The following is a 21,300-nucleotide window of genomic DNA, read 5'->3' on the forward strand; positions in this document are numbered from 1 at the left end:
ACTAGATCCATTAGTCCTTCACTTTGACTCATATAAACATGTGATCAATGAGTTAGTCATAATCTTCTAAAAATCAAGATTCTCGTATATCATACAAATCGGAATGTATTACTCCAAGTTTCTATCGAATTGAAACTTGGGTGATGAGAATTATCTATTACTTAGTCAATCATGACATTTCTACAAGCGATATAACAAGAATCAAATCAACAATTAATATTGCTAGTAATAGAAACGTAACCAAAACTTTCATAAATGCCATTGTAAGGAAATATCAAGTAAATCAACTAGATAAACCAAAATTTCACTTTCATTAATAATAAACAAAAAATTTTGAACTTATCCATACAATGCACAAAATGAAAAACATATTTCTCAACATCTCCTTGGGAATCTATTAAATTATTAGTACCTCCTAAGAAATAGCTTCCAAATTCTGATCATCGAACCATGTGACTGAAATCATCTCTCACGGTCAGAATTAACTAACTTTTTTTAAGCTTCACTCTTTCTTATAGAGATTGCAATACCATCAAAATGTGATCATCACATCATGTATTAAGAGTCTATGAATAGGATCTTCTTAAGATAATGGATGTACCTGAAGTAGAGTCAAACGACTTGACTTTACCATCTCTAAGATCTTTCAGGTAGTCCGAGAAGCTTCGCAACCAATGTTCCTTTAATTGGCAATAGAAAAATACATACTTTTCAATGTTAGCACATGGAACTATCTCAAAAATAGCATTTCTCTTTACCATACGATCAAACTATTCAACCTTGTCCAATCCCTTTCCCTTGGGAAGAGAATTTTTTTCTAGACAACCATTGTTACCATTGTCAATGTCTATGGAAATTCTGGATTTAGATCCTTCAAACACTTTTTCTTCGCTTATGCTCTTAAGCATTTCTGTTTCAGCCACACTCAACATATCTGCAAGATCAATTAGGGTCATATCAAGGTCGCTCATATAAAAGTTCTCAACAAACTGACTATATGACTTAGGAAGCGAAACTAGAACCAAATCAACGACTTGATCCATTGGGAAGACGACACCCAATATATCTAATTCGTCAATGTATGATTTCATTTCCAGAAAATGCGTACACACAAAATTTCCATCTCGATATTTACATGTCAATAGGGCTTGAGTAGTTTCGTATCTTTCAACTCGAGGAAAACATGACGTAGGGAGAGTCATTGGAGGGGGTGGTGGAAGAGTTAAAGAAGTATGATATCCAGTTCCACCATTTCCTAAGAAATAGAAAAAAATTTCACCTTGATCTGAACATGGAAGATCAACTTTAGAAGGAAGAGGAAAACCATTTCCAAGAGAATAAAGAAGACCATTGTTATCTTGATTTGACCTCTATGATGGGAGAAAAGATAATTCAAGTTAGTTGATTTTAATCGACAATTATTAACCCATAACTTTAAACTAATGCTAGGATCTATATTATCGATTTAATCTTTAAAGAGAGATGCCATAATCAAATTCGAATCTATATTAGGCAGGTAAGGCTTTTACGAGTTTCGATCTTATGAAACTCCTAAATCATTTGATATTCATTGAATCTTATCAATGACATGTTTAATCTCAGATTACGCTCTCACTTTTGTGACTGTGATGTCGAGGATCACAAACGATGTGAATAACCATGCAAATTATCTTGGTACTCTCGATGTCATTTATCATCTCATTTTAATGTGTTGATTAGCCACACTCTCCATTAATCAATGTAAAATTGTTAGGGACTCATTACCACTCTTTATTAGTCCCCCATTAGTATTCCAGTTTAACACACACTCCTCTAATGACTTATAAAGTGTAATGTACAGGGCCAGTCCTGAAAAATGAAATATTCTTAAGGGTCCAGGACGAACAAGAAAAAAAGGGCCTTATTTTTTTTTTTATAATTTTATATTTTTAAATAAAAATATTTAATAAAAAAAATTGACCCTGTGCAGCTGCCCACTTTGCCCCCCCCCCCCCCCCCCCTAAGCCCCCATGGTAATGTGCAATTACAAGGATTACAATACAAATTCACATTTTTCATAAAGTAACTAAGAGTGGGATTTTAGAAAATAGTTTAGTTACTTTATCTCATTATACTTGTTAATGAGATTGTCCTATCAAACTCGTTTAGCTAGCGACACTCCACCACACAGGAGAGCGGTGGGTGAGAGTGGATACTCATTCAACAGCTGCTTTATAGGTTGCTTCCCGACACCCTCTTTATAGCATGGTTTCATGAATGATGCGTACTAGCAATTTGATTGACTTTTCTTAGATGTATACTATATATTAAACTTGTAATTATATATACATAATATAAGGTGTATTTTAAAACATTTTAAAATAGAAAAGGGTTTAATCTTTTAATAAATTAAACTTTTAATTTAATTAAACTTAAACCACTTTATGTATTTATTAATTGTCTTTATTTAATTACTTAATTAAATTAATAATACGATCCATAGGGATGTATTTTTAACATTTCAAAATACCAAATATTATTTGACATTAATTATTAAGTTCAATTAATATCTAGATTTATTATTTATACACTTAAAAGATGAATCATATTAATCAAAAAAACAATTAATCATGTCAAATATTTATCTCCTAACTTGTAGGCTTTTAATTTATCATCAAAGATACAGAAAAAATCGGATTTAAAGGATAAGTATAGCAAATAAGTATCACATAAAAGTTGATTAGGCAGGAAATCTTCAAAAATTGTACCAAAGTTGCTCTCACGTCGTCAATGCTGATGTCGTGAAGTATGACAAATCCAAAAACAAGTTTGTTTTACTTTCGATCGATTCACCAATGTGCAAATGCATGAAAAAAAGCCCTAGCCTCTAATATCACTGATGGGTTGTCAGGGTTACAACTACAATGCCCTAATTAGAAAAACATTTAAACAAGTCAAATGACTAGGGCATATGCAACCTAATAGGAAATATGTCTTTCACATATAGGTAACATACTATGAATCATCATCCTTCAAAACTTTCCTTGAAAAACTAATTCATAAGATAAAGAAACTTGCCTTGAAGGTTTTTATTGCGAACAATCTTGAATTCTTTTTTTAAAAACTCTTGGAAGCAAGCAACACAAGTGTCGTGCCTCTAATGGTTCACACACAAACCGTAGCAACCAAGGAACTTGAAGATATACATATATATATATATATATATATATATATATATATATATATATATATATATATATGTATATATATAGAAAGAGAGAGAGAGAGAGAGAGAGAGAGAGAGAGGAGAAGAGTAGAATTTCACGTAGATCTTCTTATGGGAAGAAGTCACAAAATTTTGAGGGATCATGGCCCTTTATATAGCTAAGGTGGCTTAGTATCAAAGCTAGGGTTTAAGGAGGAAACCCTAATCCCTTTGCTTGGTGACCAAGCAGCCCATTCCCTTTTTTCAAGGGGCTTGTATGAAATTCCTTGGGCTTACCCAAGTGACTTACGTCCACCTCATCCAATGAGGTCCATGGGCTCCTTTCCTTAACTTTCAATAAATAACCAAACAGACACTGCATTTTTAATCAATCCAATTAATCGCAAAATTAATTCTGATTAATATTTGCTTAAATAATATTATTTCCAACTAATATATTATTCTCATAATATATTAACAACTTATTTATTTTGATTTGTAACTAATTTATTAACCATATATTAAACTAATAAATCAGTCTCTCTCTCTCTCTCTCTATCTATCTATCTATCTATCTATCTATCTATCTATCTATCTATCTATCTATCTATCTATCTATCTATCTCTCTTTAAAAGTTATCCTATTGAACTGCTAGGTTTGAAGGCAACCCAAAAGGATTGTGCTACTATCATTTTAAGTTTATACCAATTATAGTTATCGTCTTAGACACCCAATCCAATAGTTAGATACAAAAAACTCTAAAAATCCAATAAGGAAAATCCCTAAGCAATTCAAACTATTCAGGATAACTAACATTAGGAGAGAGGTTATGATCCTTATCAGTCTATATAGGCAGTTGGTAAATCCCTAAGCAATTCAAACTATTCAGGATACTCCTTAGTTTATTCAAAACTTTCCTAATCAATATACATTAGATAGCCAAACTCATCTATATCCATTTTCCTGGAGCTTCAGGAATATTCAAATTAATTTCTAGGAATTAATCAATATCCGAGCTCTTTAATAAAAACTATTTTCCAAAATAATTTCCAATTAATTTATTAATTAGTTAATAAAATAATAACTTATTTTTCTCCATTTCCTTATATCTAATTATGTTATGAGTCCAACAAAAAAATGACCCTCTTATTATTAGAAATATTGCAAAACAATTAATGACATTAGAGATTATTTCCAACATTTGGGCCGCCTTGCGGGGTTCTAGGGCAAACACCCTTAGTGAGGTCCAAGGACTAGCGTCATCCCTTATTTATTGGGTAAAATAAACATTTAATGTTGATTGATACTTATTTTGGTAATTATAAAAATTCAAATCTAATATAAACCCTCGTTCGTGGCCTCATGTTAGTGCCTTAGGTTGAGACTATTCCGTGAAGAATTATCCACATAATATGGATTTTGTGTAACCTATGTATATGGTCGACATATCCAAAATTGGAAATTATTCACACCATTCGTGAAGAAGATCCAAACTCTCATCAATTTTAGAACCCCATTTTCTCCTCCCAAACCCCAACTAACAAAACCAACAAACTCTTTATATATCAAATTAATGGATGAATAAAATGTAAGGTATCAACAAGATGAAACATTAATGCCTAAGGAAAAAACAGAATAGCAAGAAGAACCAAAGGATTAATAGATTTTTTATATTACTTGCTAACCAAGGCTTTTGTATTGGTGGAAAAAACTTAAAAGAGTAACATATACTTAACCCTATTTATACTAGAGTAAACTAGAATCCTAATCCAATTAAAACATTACATAGAATAAAACTCAAAGACTAATGAAAAGGAAATTTTCTATTGTGTTGTTTTTAAATGATTAACCCAATAATTTCCCTCTTAATCGGTTTGGTTATACCACTCATAGTAGTGTCAGTTCTTCTAATAAAGTTCGCCTCTTGCTTCTCCCACTCAGGACATTTATTCTTGTAGTGACCAAATTCACGACATTTGTAAAATTTAACATTAGTTTATCATGATCACCTTGATTACCATCACTCTTCCCAGACCCATGAACTTTTCCCCAATGACATTCAACATCATCCCAGTTTGAACCTCCATTGCCATAATTCTTATAACACATGGATTTTTCTTCACAAGCCGACAACAACCCACTATAAATGTCCTCCATTTTCTTGGTTCCTTTTATAGGCTTCTTTTATGCCTTTAATTTGCTAAAAACCTCATGAAATAACATTGAATCCAACTTGATACATTGCTCTATTGAATCCACGATTAGAAGAAACAACTTAGACATCGAGTCTAGTAGCCTTTTCACCAAATCCACTTCTTTAAGCTTATATCCAAGAGTTCTTGATTTTGAGGTTGTACTGGATAATTGTTTTCACAAAATCATCAACCATTTCACCCTCCTTCATGAACAAACCTTCGGGTTTCGTCTTCATGGTCGCAATTCAAGCCGCACTCAACCGATTCACTCACAAATACCAGGTTTTTAGCCCATCCCATACTTGCTTTTTGTCAATGTAACTTGTCATTTTTATATGTAAAAGATATTATATGAAAATGATATAAATTGAAAACCATTCTATCTGATAATGATGCCAAAAACTTATGACATAAAAGATATAGACTTGAAAATACAAATCTAGTTTTAAATTTATAATTCCTAACAAACCAAACTGACTATCTACACCAACTAGTAGTGCACCTAATCAACAATAACATAGATTAGGTTAGTAAGGGTGTCGAACACATGGGATAGAAGTGTACTAACATAGATATCGGTATATTCTTATCAATAAATCTCAATAGAAAGTATATAAAGGGAAATTAAATAATGTCACTAGCATAATAATATAAATAATCAAAATAATAACCATGGCTAACTATATATATAACATAATCTGAAGGTAATCATATTTGTAATCAATCCATCATAGTTCAATTAATTAATATCCTTTAAATCATATTGGTAAGTTATACATCAATTCCAAAATTGATTTGATTAGATGGTCAAATCACTAATACTATAATTAATCCTAGGGTTAGTGACGACATCTCAAATTTTCTGAGTTATAAAACCAATCACGAACATTAACTCAATTATATTATTTTTTACATAGGGATACAGTCAGCTCTAGTCCTATTGTCTACCTTGTTGATGAAGTTTTATCTAGTAATGTTAGCAAAACAACATGATACAAGATACATAATCCGATCCTAATCTTAGATTATACATTCAATTACATAAAGATTAAAAATCAACATTAATACATATAAGTCTTTAATTGAGCAAACATAATAAATTAAATAACTATCAATACCAAATCTCAATTATTCAAACAAATTATTTTTTCACAAATAGCAAATAATCATAAATGGTTTAATACCAAACCTCATAAAAACATGCACAAAACAAAATAGTTGGCTAATTATAGACAGAAGAGTAAACAAAGTAACCTAATGACTATTCTCTTGATCTTTAGATTACTACTCTGTATCCACATGGTGGATGATCTCACCGAAAGACCCTTAAAACGGCCTCTTCTGGTCTTGCAATTCTGTATTCTTCTTATTTTCTAACCTTTTATGTCTTTGGACAAATTTAGTAGTCTATTTATAGTTTTTCAGAACAGCCTCAAATCACAGCAATATTCGAAATCTTGGAGACAAATAATAAATTCAGAAAATATATATAGAATCTTTGTTGCAACATCTTAAAATCCTAGACGAAAAATTTCATTTTTTATTTAATAATTCATAATACACATTATTGAAAACATCATTGAGTTATCCCATATCATAAGAACCATAAGTCGTATGTCTTAAAACAATTCATAATAATGTCAGAGTACAAATCCCAAGAACATCATAGTGCGGAAAATAATGGTGTGATGCGTTGCAGTCACGACGGCTCTTTTCCCTTCGAAGAAGAAGTAACTGAAACCAAAACTGAAAATCGTAAGCACAAAGCTTAGTGAGTTCCCCCATAATACCACAAACCATATAATACACATACTGCCTAACATATCTGGGTGCTGGCCTACCTCTTCGTTGTCTTTCAACTAGTAACTGCCTAACATATATGGGTGCTGGACTACCCCTTCGGTCTCTTTCAACCGGTAACCGGGGACTATTTCATCCCTTATCACTACCACATTATACTCTAGCATATATATATATATATATATATATATATATATATATATATATATATATATATATACACCACATACCACCTAGCGTATATGGGTGTTGGCTTCCCTTTTGGTCTCTTTTATTCGGTAACAGGGTTTATCCTACCCTTCCTACCACTATCGCATAATAACATTGCATACTAACACATAAAACATAACAAATAGTGGCATACCAAACAATTATCACAAAGATAATCATCACAACTATAAACAAATATTATTGGGTCGGCATTGGTTCCTTCGACACACTCCTACTGGAAGGTAACTCACCTTGATAACCAGGAAATAGCTGCAAAGGCTCCTACTCTGAAATTGACCCGTCTCAGACTCCTACACATAATGATTTCCTTTAGTTACCCTTTATATACTCATAACCCCTTTAATGGTCAACTTCGATCAAGGGTAAAGTTAACATCCTGGTTGGCTCAAGTCATTGAGTTGGTCCATCAAATTGTCGAGTTCCATGAATCAGGAACCCTGGATTGTGATCTAACCCGCCGAGTTCTTTCACAAGTCGTCGAGTTCCTCCGACCCATAGAATCGAGACTTTTCGCTACAACTCTTTGAGTCTGTCCTTGAATTCGTCAAGTTCTTTAATCTTCAAAACTTGGAAAAACCTTAACCAAATCGGTAGACTCACTGAGTTTGCTCAGGAATCAAAAAAAAGTTGGGGATCACGACCCAACTCGCCGAGTTGCATGCATTACTCGTCGAGTTCCCTTTTTCTACACCCATTCACTCGTTTCCAAACGAGTTCAATGCTTCCAAACCAACGTTATGGTCCCCTAGGACTAAGTTACCATGTAAAGTTGCTAACTTTACGTCCATGCATGGTATCATGAAGCTAGAAACACCAAAACTAAGCAATATAAGAGATCTAGGGTATATGGAAGGGCCAAGGCTTGATAAATCTGGAAACTTTAAGCCTCATAAGCTCATGAGTTCCTATATTTGAAGTCACAACTTCATGATATACTTAAATTCCAAAATCATGAAAACTGGTACTCCGTGTCGAGCTACTACCTCTCTGATATAGATGTCGGCCAGCTTCTCGATCTAAATGCTCTACTGGATTGGAATGAAATGGGCATTCTTGGTCAACCGATCCACGATGACCCAAATCAAATCCACTCCTCGTGCGGTCCTGGGAAGGTTCATGATGAAATCCATAGTGATATCCTCCCACTTCCACATAGGGATATCCAACGGCTGTGTTTTTCAGTGAGGCCTCTGGTGCTCGGTCTTGACCTTCCTATAGGCCAGGCATCACTCAACATACCAAGATATGTCCCGATTCATTCAGGGCCACCAATAATCAGGGCGAAGATCCCTAAACATATTCGTCCCCCCGGGATGGATGGAGAACCTCAACTTATGGGCCTCATCCATTAGAACCCGACGCACTCCGCCCCAGTGTGTAACCTAGACCCTCCGATACAGGATCAGCAGCCCTTGACTGTTATAATCAAATGAGGTCACCTGGCCTATGATCCCCTCACACTTCCAATGCTATTCCTTCATACCCTCGACCAACGTCTCTCAGATCCGCTCCAAAAGTTGAGTCACCACTGTCATCCTCAAGCAAATATCTCTGATCAGGGCTACCTTGCGGTTAAGTGCATCGGCCACAACGTTGGCCTTCCCCAGGTGGTAAAGGATATCATAGTGATAATCCTTCACCACATCTAACCACCAATGCTAGCGCATGTTCAGATTCTGCTCATCCATGAGGTACCTCAAGCTCTTGTGATCCGTGTAAATGGTACAACGAACCCCATAGAGGTAATGCCGCCAATTGTTGAGGGAAAAAACAACCACCCCTAACTCCAGATCGTGCATTGGTTATTTTGCCTCGTGAGGCTTCAGCTGCCTCAAGGCCTAGGCGATGACATGTACCACGTGCATCTATACTTTGCCGAAGTCCAAAATGGACACATCACAGTGCACTATAAAATCCTCAACGCCCTCTAACAAGAGCTAAGATCAAAACCTCACACAATCTCTATCTCAAAGTCTTAAATATTGTCTGCTGCTCAGGCCCCCAATTAAATACAACATCGATCTTCGTCAGTCGGGTTAGTGGTACCGCTATCTTGGATAAATCCTGTATGAATCTCCGGTAATAGCCTGCTAAACCGAGGAAGCTCCGAATCTTAGATAGAGACTTCGGAATCTCCCATCTTAAAACAACCTTCACTTTGGCCAGGTCAACCAACATACCATTATGGTTGACAAGGTCCCCTAGAAACTACACCTCGCACATCCAGAACACACTCGTAGATAACTTGGCATACAAGCTCTCCCTCCTCAGGGTATCCAACACCTCCCGCAAGTGCTCCTCGTCCTGGTCCTGCATCTTAGAGTAAATCAAGATGTCATTAATAAAGACTATCACATACCGATCCAACATTAGTCTGCATACGCGGTTCATGAGATCCATGAATGCAACATGATCATTGGTGAGCCCAAAGGGCATCACCACAAACTCGTAGCGGCCATAACTATTCCGAAAAGCAGTCTACTGTATATCCTCATCTCTGACTCTCATCTGATGGTAGCCTGAATGCAAATCAATCTTGGAAGACCAAGATGCTCCCTGAAGGTGGTCGAAGAGATCATCAATCCTCAAGAGTGGGTAATGGTTCTTCACTGTTGCGTTATTCAACTCTCAGTAATCTATGCACATCCGATATGACCCATCACTCTTCCTCAAAAACAAGATCGGGCTCCCCAGGGCGAACTGCTCGGCATGATAAATCCCTTGTATAACAGCTCCTGCAGCTGTATAGACAACTACTGGATCTCGGGAGGAGCCAACTGATATGGTGCCTTAGCTATCAGAGCCGCACCTAGAACTAGTTTGATCCGGAACTCCACCCATCTTTCCGTAGGTATCCCATGCAAATCCCTTAGGAAAACATCTGGATACACCCCCACCAATACCACATCGTCGATGGTCGCCTTACCCTTCTCCTGGGTATCCACAACATAGGCAACAAAACCTGTGTATCCCTACTGGAGGTAGCGTCTATGTAACAACCCAAAAATCACAACTAAAAATTTTCTTTTAAAACATTACTAAAATCATCTTTACAAAAACATATCACCGGTCATAACATAAATTCAGAGTATTAATTCAAAACATATTATTTTTAGCAGAGTAAACAATCCCAGACTAACTGACTATGGTGTGTGCATTGCAATCTCTCCGAGCTCCTCTTTTAAAAACTGAGTACCTGAAACCAAAAACTGAAACCGTAAGCACGAAGCTTAGTGAGCTCCCCCAAACTACCACATACAATGCAATAACATATAAAGCACATACTGCGCCTTGCCCACTGCATCGGACCGAGTTCCAGACTAACTGGGGCCTTGCCCCCTGCATCGGACCAAATTTCGGAACTGACTGGGACCTTGTCCCCTGCATCGGACTGAAGTCCGGACTAACTGGGGCCTTGCCCCTTGCATCGGACCAAAGTCAGGAACTGACTAGGACCTTGTCCCTTGCATCGGACCGAAGTCCGGACTAACTAGATCGGACCGAAATCCGAATCTGACTGAACATAGCATAGCATAACATATCAACTAGCATGAACACATATACTGCATACTGTATCGGGCCGTAGCCCGGAACACATAACATATAAATCCTGTCTCAGCCACGAAGTCATCAAACATACTAACTACTGCATCGGACCAATGTCCGGAAACTAATGCCAACTAAACGGGCTGGCATTGTGGCCTTAGACTCATTTCTACTGGAAGGAAACTCACCTGCACCGCTAAAGTTCTTGCTGATACCCTTCTGACTGCTATCAGACAACTCTCGAAGTGCTACTCCAAAAACTCCCCGATCTACTAATACAAAATATAACACTTAGTCCCAAACTTCCCTTCAACAATCAAACTAAGTCAACTCTAGTCAAAGTCAAAGTCCTTGTCAAAGTCAACCCTCCACACTGACTCTACTTGCCGAGCCAGCTCATTGACACATCAAGTCCTTGCACTCTGAAAATTCTTAGAACGCGACTCAACTCACCGAGTCACCCCAAGACTCGTCGAGTCTAACAATCTCCAAGTCCCATCCTGCTCAAATCACCGAGTCTCCACTCAACTCACTGATCCGAGTCTTAACTAGAAGGGTTTGGGGTTTTGCGACCTAACTCGCCGAGTCTAAGGCAATCTTCAACAGACTCGCCTAGTTGTCCTTCCAACTCGTCGAGTTCCTGCCTATCTTCATACAACTCGACGAATCTACCCATGTGACTTGTCGAGTTACTACGCGACTCAATTCTGATATCTAGCCCGACTCGCCGAGTCATCTCCCAGACTCGCCGAGTCCATACGTGCATTCCCATAATTTCGAGTCACATAGCTTCTCCTTTGCTCCAACAATAGATCTGGTTTTCTAAGACTATCTGAACACTTAAAGTTGGCAACTTTACGTGTGTCTATGTTGCAATGAAGCCAAAACACTACAGATTAACTACTAAGGAGGCTAATTAGGCTAGAACAAGGTCATAGCTACCAAAAGATGTCTTTCTTGAGCTCCTGGACCTCAAGGATGTGTAGATCTACAATATGACTCGATACAACTGCTTGATCATGTTAAGAGAAAATTTGAGACACACTTGAACAAAATATTAGAACAAGTAAATAGCGGAATAGTTAATCTCTAAGGATCTGTTAGCTCAAGAATAATATTAAGAATTAGAAGTTAGTGAGTTAGATGCGGAAATGTAAAGAAACGTAAATCACAACAATTGTTATATCAAGTATACACAAAAGCAGATTCATAACATGGAATGCATTCAAACCAAGTTAGTAAGTGAGATCTAGCTTAGTGATTAAGTCACAAGTGACTTGCTCTATGAGGAGAGATTATAATGGAAGAAGCTTAAGTAAGAGAGAATGAGAATAAGAAGATGTGTATTAGAAATTGATAAGAGATTCACACATCGGTTGGGTACCGAATACATAAGAAAAGATCTCTATTTATAGAGAAGTTTACAACTCTAAGAGTAGCCATGAAAGGCATACTGGACAATAGAATGTATTACATAAAAGGCAAAATAAACTAAGTAAAGATATAGACTGTGGTGCATGGAGACTTCGGATATCATTATTTGAAGAGGTTGCTTGACTGCGGTGGCTTGGGCGTTGCGATAGCAAAGTTCAAGAGGGTCACTTTTTGATTCAACAATTTCCCCCTAAGTGACCTCTTTAACTTGGATCAGCTATAAATTTTAAGGAACTTGATCAGTATACACCAAAACATCCTGACGTTCTCTAACCAGTTGATTCTTCTCAGTATCTCAAACTTGACTTTTGCGGTTGTATGCTTGGATTTTTCAACTGCGTTGCGGTAGATCTCAAGTTGTTTTCTGGTTAGACGATGCGTGGCAGTCATAGGAATGAAATATTTGATGTTGTCAGTCTTCCTCTTGAAAATGACTCCTAGCTAAGGAAAGTTGGTTTTGCCTAAAGATCTTTCTTCAAATCGTTCGGTATGCATGGTTGTAGGGTCAAGTGGTGGCAAGTCATCAATTTTGGGGATGATGGGATGAAATGTCTGTATCTATTTTTGCAAAGTCACAAACTGTTTCCTTAAGGTGGGTACTAGCCCTTTCAAGAGCGATCTTCATCCTTGGATATTTTTCAGACTTGTGATGAAAGACTCTGGCGATGAGAAACACCTCTTCCAGGTTCATACAAGGAAAATCAACTTGGGTGCGGATGTAGTCATGCTCCATTCTGGTCAGGGTGTACTGGATGAACTCATCCTTCATGAATTTCCTAATCTTGTAATTCATCACTGCGGATGGTGTATTATTTGACTATATGTGTTCTACTGGAGAGGCATGCTTAGCATAGAATTGGCTAAGGCTCTCGAATTCCATAGCAAGTCTTTTTTTCATCCGAAAGGCTGTGGTCGAACTGCTCAAATATAGTGAAGTATCTGGTATTCGGTGAGATTGGGACATCCCAGTATCCATCTGGAGGGGGTTCCGCATAGGTAAGATGAGGGACATAGTCATCATCAAGAAGTCTTCGATGAGGATTAATCCAAGAATTTATCAAGGATTCATCCATAACTGTGTCGAAACCGCAGAGTCTCCATACTTCTTTGGCTAACTTGGCTGCCCTCAAGGCTCATTTTCTCTGAGTAGAGGCAGGAGAATCGTTTGAGCTTGGAGACGACATATACTCCTCCAGATTTTTGAAGTGCGGGGAGTTTCTGGTTTTTCAGGAGTAATATGGAGAGGGGAGCTGTGATGAGATAGTTGCGGGGAGAGTCGTGTTTTATGTTGTGGTGATGGTTGTGGTGTGGGAATTTTTTCAGTGGAGATTGGAGGAGTTTGATGATGTTGCTGAGATTGGTGGGAGTGATGGACTTCATGTACTTCTTCACTTCCCCCTCTTGAGGGGTCCAGACCCGGAGCCTCCTCAATCCATTGACGAAGGCCATCAACATTGTCAAATATGGTTATAAATTGAGCTTTGAGCTCTTCTACCAGTTGTAGGTTATTGGGGATGGAGGGATTGAAAAGTAGTTTGTGAATCTTTTTTATGAAATGAAGAATCGCCGGACCATGGAAGTTAGTGGAGAGAGAGTGTTGTAGTCAGTTGACGGTAGTTTGGAGAACAGAGATTGCTGACTCATAAGTAGTATGAGTTTCAACAATCACCTTCTCAGATTGTGAAGCTTGATTCGCAACCGCTGCTTGGAGATCTGTATTGATTGCAGTAACCTCAGAGATGAGGCGTTCCGCAGTATCCATGAATTACTTGTGATCGGCTTGACGATTGTTTTCAAATTATCTGATCCCCATTTCAACTTTTAGAGAGATGCGCTCCGCAGCTAGTCTCTCTCTTGTTTCCAATCTTTCATTTCTTTCCATCAAGGACGGCGGTCCTGGGCTGTCTTCTGGTTGCGGTTGATTCGGCTTGATTGGAGCTAATATTTGATCTACTTTAGCTTGAAGACTTAGGAATTCTTTTCTTGTGACTGCGGGCTTCTTCTTCTTCTTCTTCTTCTTCTTCTTCTTCTTCTTCTTCTTCTTCTTCTTCTTCTTTTCTTTTGGCTTAGTTGTGGAGTGATGAGATCCACCGGATTCTTCATCTTCATCAAACATCATCAAGTCATCTTCTGAGGGAGAGGGTTTGTTTACCTCTTGTGGTTCATCATCATCAAAGCCAAAAATTGGAGCAAATCTCACTTCGATTTCACGTTCTTCATCCTGAGAACCTACAGCAGTTTGAGAAAGGGAGCTTGATGAACCTGCTAATCAGCAATAGTATGTTGAGCTTGTTGAACTTTGGATGCCATTGCGGACATCCATTCTTGAACCTTCAGAATAGTGGCTACGGTATTGGCATTGTTGATGCCATCTGCCCAATATTTTGCTACTACTTGAATTTCTTGATCCTTGAGTTGTTGTTGCTTGATCTACTGATCCTTGCGAGCTTGAAATTCCCTACGAAAAGCGGCATATTTCTTGGCTTCAGCCTCGTTAGACGGTTGATATCGGCTCCAAGAATCATTAGAGTCTTCTTCGTCGATTCCTGAAAAATACACCAGGGTGACCCTTGGGTTCACGAATCCTTGCACATTTGTGCTCACCGTTCCTAAACCACCTAAATGTGATGTAAGCAGAGTAGGATTTCCTGAGCTTCCTTGGTCTTCTTGACCCGTGGTCAAGTTTGGCCTCGATTCAGTTCGACAAAAGGCGGAAGAAGTGCCTTGCAGAAGTGAATGTGTTTGGAGTGTGTGGGTGACGTTCAAGAGGATGGAGTTCAACTCCTCGGATGAAAAAATGTGCAGTCCGGAAGCCCTAGAGACTTTAGGGCGAGAGCCAATATTATCCATTTGAGAATGAACTGGAGGGGAGTCTCCTCTTTATTGTGATTCAGACTCACTTTCTGAGTATGAGAGGAAAAAGATGGTGTCGTCAAGTTGATGTGCAGGCACCCGAAGGACTACCGGAGCCTGTTGAGAGGCTGAGGTATCAATTCGGTCATGCATTTGGCTAGTGGAATCAGTTTTCCTTTTCTTAAAGATAAATATGGGTTGATCATCTTCAACATAATCACTACCGGAGACATGGTGACTCGGTTCAGTTGTTATGATAACAGGTGGTGATTTTCTCTTTATTGATGGTTTGGATGGTTTAGGAGTATCCTTTTTAGGAGTGCTAGATTTCTTTGCGGTGCAGGGACCATGAAGAGAAGAAACCTTATGTTTACGTCTCTGAGAGATGTTAGAAAGAGTGGTTGATGAAGGAATTGCGGTACCTTCAGGGTTCAAGGCTGCGAATGGAAGAGGCGGGGTAGGAAGGTATGGGTCAATACCTTCCGTAGCCTGTATGTGATCTGAGACATCAGCAGTCTCGAGACCAAGTGAAGTGAGGATGTGGGTAGGGAGTCTACGGATGGGACCAAAAGTAGTTTGATCTGAGGAAGGGTTGTACCTTTTTAAATCTTTGGTAACGAAGAAATTGATGTCATCACCCATGTCAATCTTGGCATCCATATGCAAATCCAATATGCACAAGAACCAGAATCGAGCAAAAGTAAGCTCGGATGGATTCTGCCTCGGGTTCTCCTTGGGAAGGTACTGGAGAAAATCTTCCCATAGAATTTGACCATAGTTCACATCGCGGCCAGTGAAGATGCTCTAAACCAGTTCTAGAAGCTTTAATCCCATATTGTCTGTGCCTTCGGTTCCGCCGGACAAACTGCGGATGATAAAGTGACAGACAAACTGCCATACCGCAGGCAACTAGTTCTTCTTGAACTCATCAATACCTTTGATCTTCTTCTGATAGCCCGTCTGGTACAGTGCAGTGGTGACATCCGTCATTGATGGAGTAAAGAACTTCACGGATGGATGAATCAGAAGATTAATTGATGAGAGGAACTTCTATTTGGTCAAGATGACCAGGGCATCATTAACAAGCTTGAGGTGAACTTCTTGAGGATTATCGGTTGGGCGATACGCAGAAAAAACACACTTGTAGAGAGTGGATAGTGGAACAACGTTGGTAAATGCATCAAAGGGCCCAAAAAGTGGATGATTCTTCAAGAACATGATCATCAGTTTGGTTGGTGCATTGTAAGTGGGTTGATCATCGAACACAGCTCTTAAATTGCTTGAAGCAATCGTGGGAGAGTCTGAACCAAGAGGGTTTGCTGATCCAGAGGCTTTTGATTGTTTTTTAGAAGCGTCGGATTTCACCATTGTTGAGTTTGAAAAAGATTGAAGAATGCATAGAGGAATTTATTAATTTGCAGAGAAAGATTGAGGTTTTTTTAGAGCGTAAAGGTTTCTTTGTGGAGAAGAAGGGGGTTTTATAGTGATTTAAAGAAGCGGGAAACGGTGAGGTTTTTTTGACCTAGGTAAAATTGGGTAAAAAAAATTATTTGTAAAAAAAGGAGCATCTTTAATCTAGACCAAATATTCAAAGAAAAATAAAGATTAAGAATTGGGATTATCTAAAAAGAGCACTGCATTTAATGAAATTTCAGATCACATTATGAGTACGTGCGGTGAGGGTGCAAATAATCCATTGGATAAAGTGGAAGTTGTAACGGATGGCATGGCTTGGGTAATAGGAAGAGACATTTTAGAAGACTTGATTTGGAAAATCTTTTATTTTATCATCATACCTAAAGTAGGTCTGACACCAGGTTTTGGGGAGAAGAATGTGACAGTTTCTCCAAGGAATGTTTTTATTCAATGTATTATTCAATGAAGGATCATTAAATTGCACACAATTTTTTTTTTAAAATAATTTTTTTTATTTTTTTAATTTTTTTAAACTTATATATATATATATATATATATATTAAAAAAATATGTAAAGTAATTAACGTGACTGCGGATGAACACATCATTGCAGATGGCTTCTTTATATTACGAATGACGATAGTGAGAAAAACTGAGAAGAGCACTTGTACAAAAGTTAGAAATAACAAACAAGAAGGACCTATGAAAGATAGATATAATATATTGTTGCGGTACGTTGACTGCGGTACACAAAATGTTCCAAAACCATTTATTATCAGTCTTTCAGTTAGAACCGCAATGGAGACCAGGAAGGTCTGTGGTGCCTGTTAATTCGAGAAGAATTTGGGGTTCGGATTCATCATTACCAACATTTGTAGGAACACATTGAGTTTTGTAGAGTCAAGTGCTTTTGTAAAAACATCAGCAATCTCTTCATGAGTAGGAACAAAGATGAGTTCAATATTACCTTTCAGAATGTGGTCTTTGATGAAGTGATACCGTTGTTCAATATGTTTAGTCTTGGAGTGCTGAATAGGATTATGAGAAATCACTATGGCACTTTCAGAGTCACAATCGATTGGTATCCGCAACATTTTGTATCTGTAGTCTAACAGTTGTATCTTCATCCAAAGGACTTGGGAACAGCAGCTGGCTGCGGCCACCTATTCTGCTTTTGCGGTAGATAATGAAACACAAGTTTGTTTTCTTGAGGACCAGCTGACAAGTCTACCTCCTAAAAATTGGCATCCACCAGAGGTAATTTTTTGAGCAAGTTTGCATCCGGCATGATCCGCATCAGTAAATTCTTGAAGACTGAAGTCATTGCCTGCGGGGTACCATTGACCAAGAGATTTGCTTCCTTTTAAGTATCGAAGAATTTGTTTGGCTGCGGTCATGTGTGACACTTTTGGGTCAGCCTGATACCTTGCACATACACCAGTTGCAAAGACAATGTCCAGTTGGATTGCGTTGAGATACATTAAAGAGCCAATGATACCTCTATAAGTCTTGTGATCCACTGATTCGCCAGATGAATCAGCATAGATCTTATATCCGAAGGCCATAGGAACCTTTGCTGAGGCCATAGAGTATTTCTTCAGAAGTTCAGTGGTGTATTTCTCTTGATGAATGAATATTCCTTGTTGAATTTGTTTGATTTGAAGACCTATAAAGAAGTTGATCTCTCTATACATGCTCATTTGAATTTTTTTTCATGAGCTTAGCAAATTCATCCACCATTTCTTGATCCGATGATCCGAAGATGATATCATACACATATACTTGTACAAGCATAAGGTGAGAGCTGTTTGCTTTTCTAAATAGCGTGGGATCGATCACTCCTATTTTGTAACCTGAAGAGACTAGGAATTCATAAAGAGTCTCATACCAAGCTCTAGGGGCTTGCTTCAGACCGTAGACTGCGATTTGAAGCTTGTAGCAGTGATCAGGGAACTCGATATTTTCAAAGTCGGGAGGCTGTTGAAGGTAAACCTCTTCTTTCAATTCCCCATTGAGAAAAGCGCTCTTAACATCCATTTGATGTACTTTGATGTTTTTGTGAGAAGCATATGCTAAGAAGATTCGGATTGCTTCCATTTTAACCACCGGAGCATATGTTTCATCGTAGTCAACGCCTTCCAGTTGACTAAAGCCTTTAGCAACTAGTCTTGCCTTATTTCTGATGACGGCACCAGATTCATCTAGTTTGTTTTTTGAACACCCATCTCGTATCAACAATAGTATGGCCTTGTGGAATGGGAACAAGTTGTCACACTTTGTTTCTTTCAAATTCATCCAGTTCTTCTTGTATAGCAGAAATCGAATCTGGTTCTAATAATGCTTCATTGATAGATTGAGGCTCGACTGCGGACATAAATGCTGCATAGTGACAATGATCAGATAAATCTTTGGCAGATCGAGTTTGGATACTTGCGGATGGGTTGCCAATAATTTAAACTGGTAGGTGATCCTTTGTCCATACATGTAGACGAGGCAAAAAATGATCAGCAGCTACAATGGAAGGGATGTTTTCAATATCAGAGGTTGCTTCAGATGGAGAAGGAAGTTCCCCCTGGATTTGTGAAGAGCCTGCTGAATAATCTTGACTTGTTGGAGCGGGAATGAAATTTTTTGTAGTAGTTTGGAGAGGTTCCCCCTGGATTGCTGAAGGGAGTTCTTCTGGAACTTGAGAAGGTTCCCCTTTGACTGCTGACGGAAGAGATTATCTGAGAATGGGAGCTTGAGTATCATCAAGTATTGGAACCTCGATGGTTGCAGTATGAACCGGAGTAGAGCTTTCCCCCTCAACCGGAGAGGTGAATGTATTGAGAGATGCTACTTCGGATAGAGATGGACCAGAAACATCAGTGTGTTGTTGTTGAGTAGTTGGTGATACAAGAACTTCGGATAATTTTGTTGTTTCAACAGTGTCAAAAAGATCATCATAATTTACTTCAACCAGATTTAGAGGACCTGAGGAATCAGGAATGTCGCTTTCCATGATGGTAGTGGTTTCAGTAGATGGAGGGGAGTTGCGGATGTAAGAGTCATCAAACTTCACATCAAAACTTTCAATGATTCACCTTGTACGTCTGATGAGAACCTGATAAGCAACCTTATTTGTGGAGTAACCTAGAAAGATGCCTTCATCAGACTTTGGTGCAAACTTTTTATGTTGATCTCTGTTATTGATCACAAAACATCTACACCCAAAGATGTGAAAGAAAAGAACATTTGTCTTGCGGTTGTTGAGGCCCTGATATGGTGTCTTGTTGAGGCGTTTGCACACAATGCTTTGGTTCTGAACAAAGCATGCGGTTGCTACAGCTTCAGCCCAGAAGTAAAGAGGAAGATATGCGAAGTTGAGCATAGATCTGGCTGCTTCAACAAGTCTGCGGTTCCTTCACTCTACTACACCATTTTGTTGACGTGTATACGGAGCTGAAAAGTTATGAGAAATATCCTTTGACACCAAGAAGTTGTTGAGAGAATGATTAGTGAATTCAGTGCCATTGTCACTGCGGATGCGTCTTACAGGAAGCTTGATCTGGAGTTCTATTTCTTTGATGAAGTTTATTAGAGTTTGCAGTGTTTCAGATTTGAGTCTGAGGAAGAATACCCAAGTTAAGCGAGTGAAATCATCAACGATAACCAGTATATATTTTTTATGATGGAGACTTGCTATGGTTGATGAACTGCAGAGATCAATGTGGAGAAGTTCAAGTGGTTCGGATATGGAGGAGTCAATCACTATGGGGTGACTTGCTTTTGACTACTTACCACATTCACAAGCAGTACTTAGAGTGTCATTGCTGAACTTGAGAATGGGTAGACCTCTAACCAATTCTTCAATGACTAAGGAGTTGATGTATTAGAAGTTGAGATGAGCGAGTTTGCGGTGACATAACCAGCTAACTTCAGATACAGCTTTTGAGAGAAAGCACAACTGCGGTTTACCAATGATGAGAGAAACATCTAGAGGATACATGGTGCCTTCGGATCGAGACTTGATTAAGCAAGTGCTTCTATCATTCGTCATGATGTACCAGAATTGATCATCAAACTCTACACGATGGCTTGCCTTACATAGTTGGCCAACACTGATGAGATTGTGTTTGAGTCTTTCTACATAGGCAACCTTCTGTATTGAAAAGTTCCCCGCAGTGAGCACACTGTAGCCTCGGATAATGCCATTTGCATTGTTGCCAAATGTAACATTTCCACCATTGCATATAGGCCTGAAATCGCGAAGGTATTCTAACCTTTCGTTCATGTGCAAGGAGCAGGCACTGTCGATCAACCATTCTTCTTCTTGATCCTCCTTGCACAAAGCCTACAGAAGTTAAATGGTTAAATTGGGCACCCAAGCGAGTATGGATCCCAGAGTCACATATGATGTTTTAATCGATGCATGATGTGAGATTGTAGGGACAGGTTTTAAATCAACTTTCAAGCCTAGTCTTGGGTGTTTGTGATTTTTTGAAATTTTGTGAGATTGTGAAAAGTTGTGAGTCTTTTGAGAATGATGAGATTTGTCATGAGAGAAGATCTTTTGACATTGACATTGACACGTGAATTTTTTGTCATTTTGACTGACATTTGGCTGGTCTGTGGTTTTGAAGAAGAATTATGTTTTTATC

Source organism: Lactuca saligna, chromosome 8 (assembly GCF_052625555.1).
Source record: "Lactuca saligna cultivar CGN05327 chromosome 8, ASM5262555v1, whole genome shotgun sequence".
Taxonomy (NCBI): domain Eukaryota; kingdom Viridiplantae; phylum Streptophyta; class Magnoliopsida; order Asterales; family Asteraceae; genus Lactuca; species Lactuca saligna.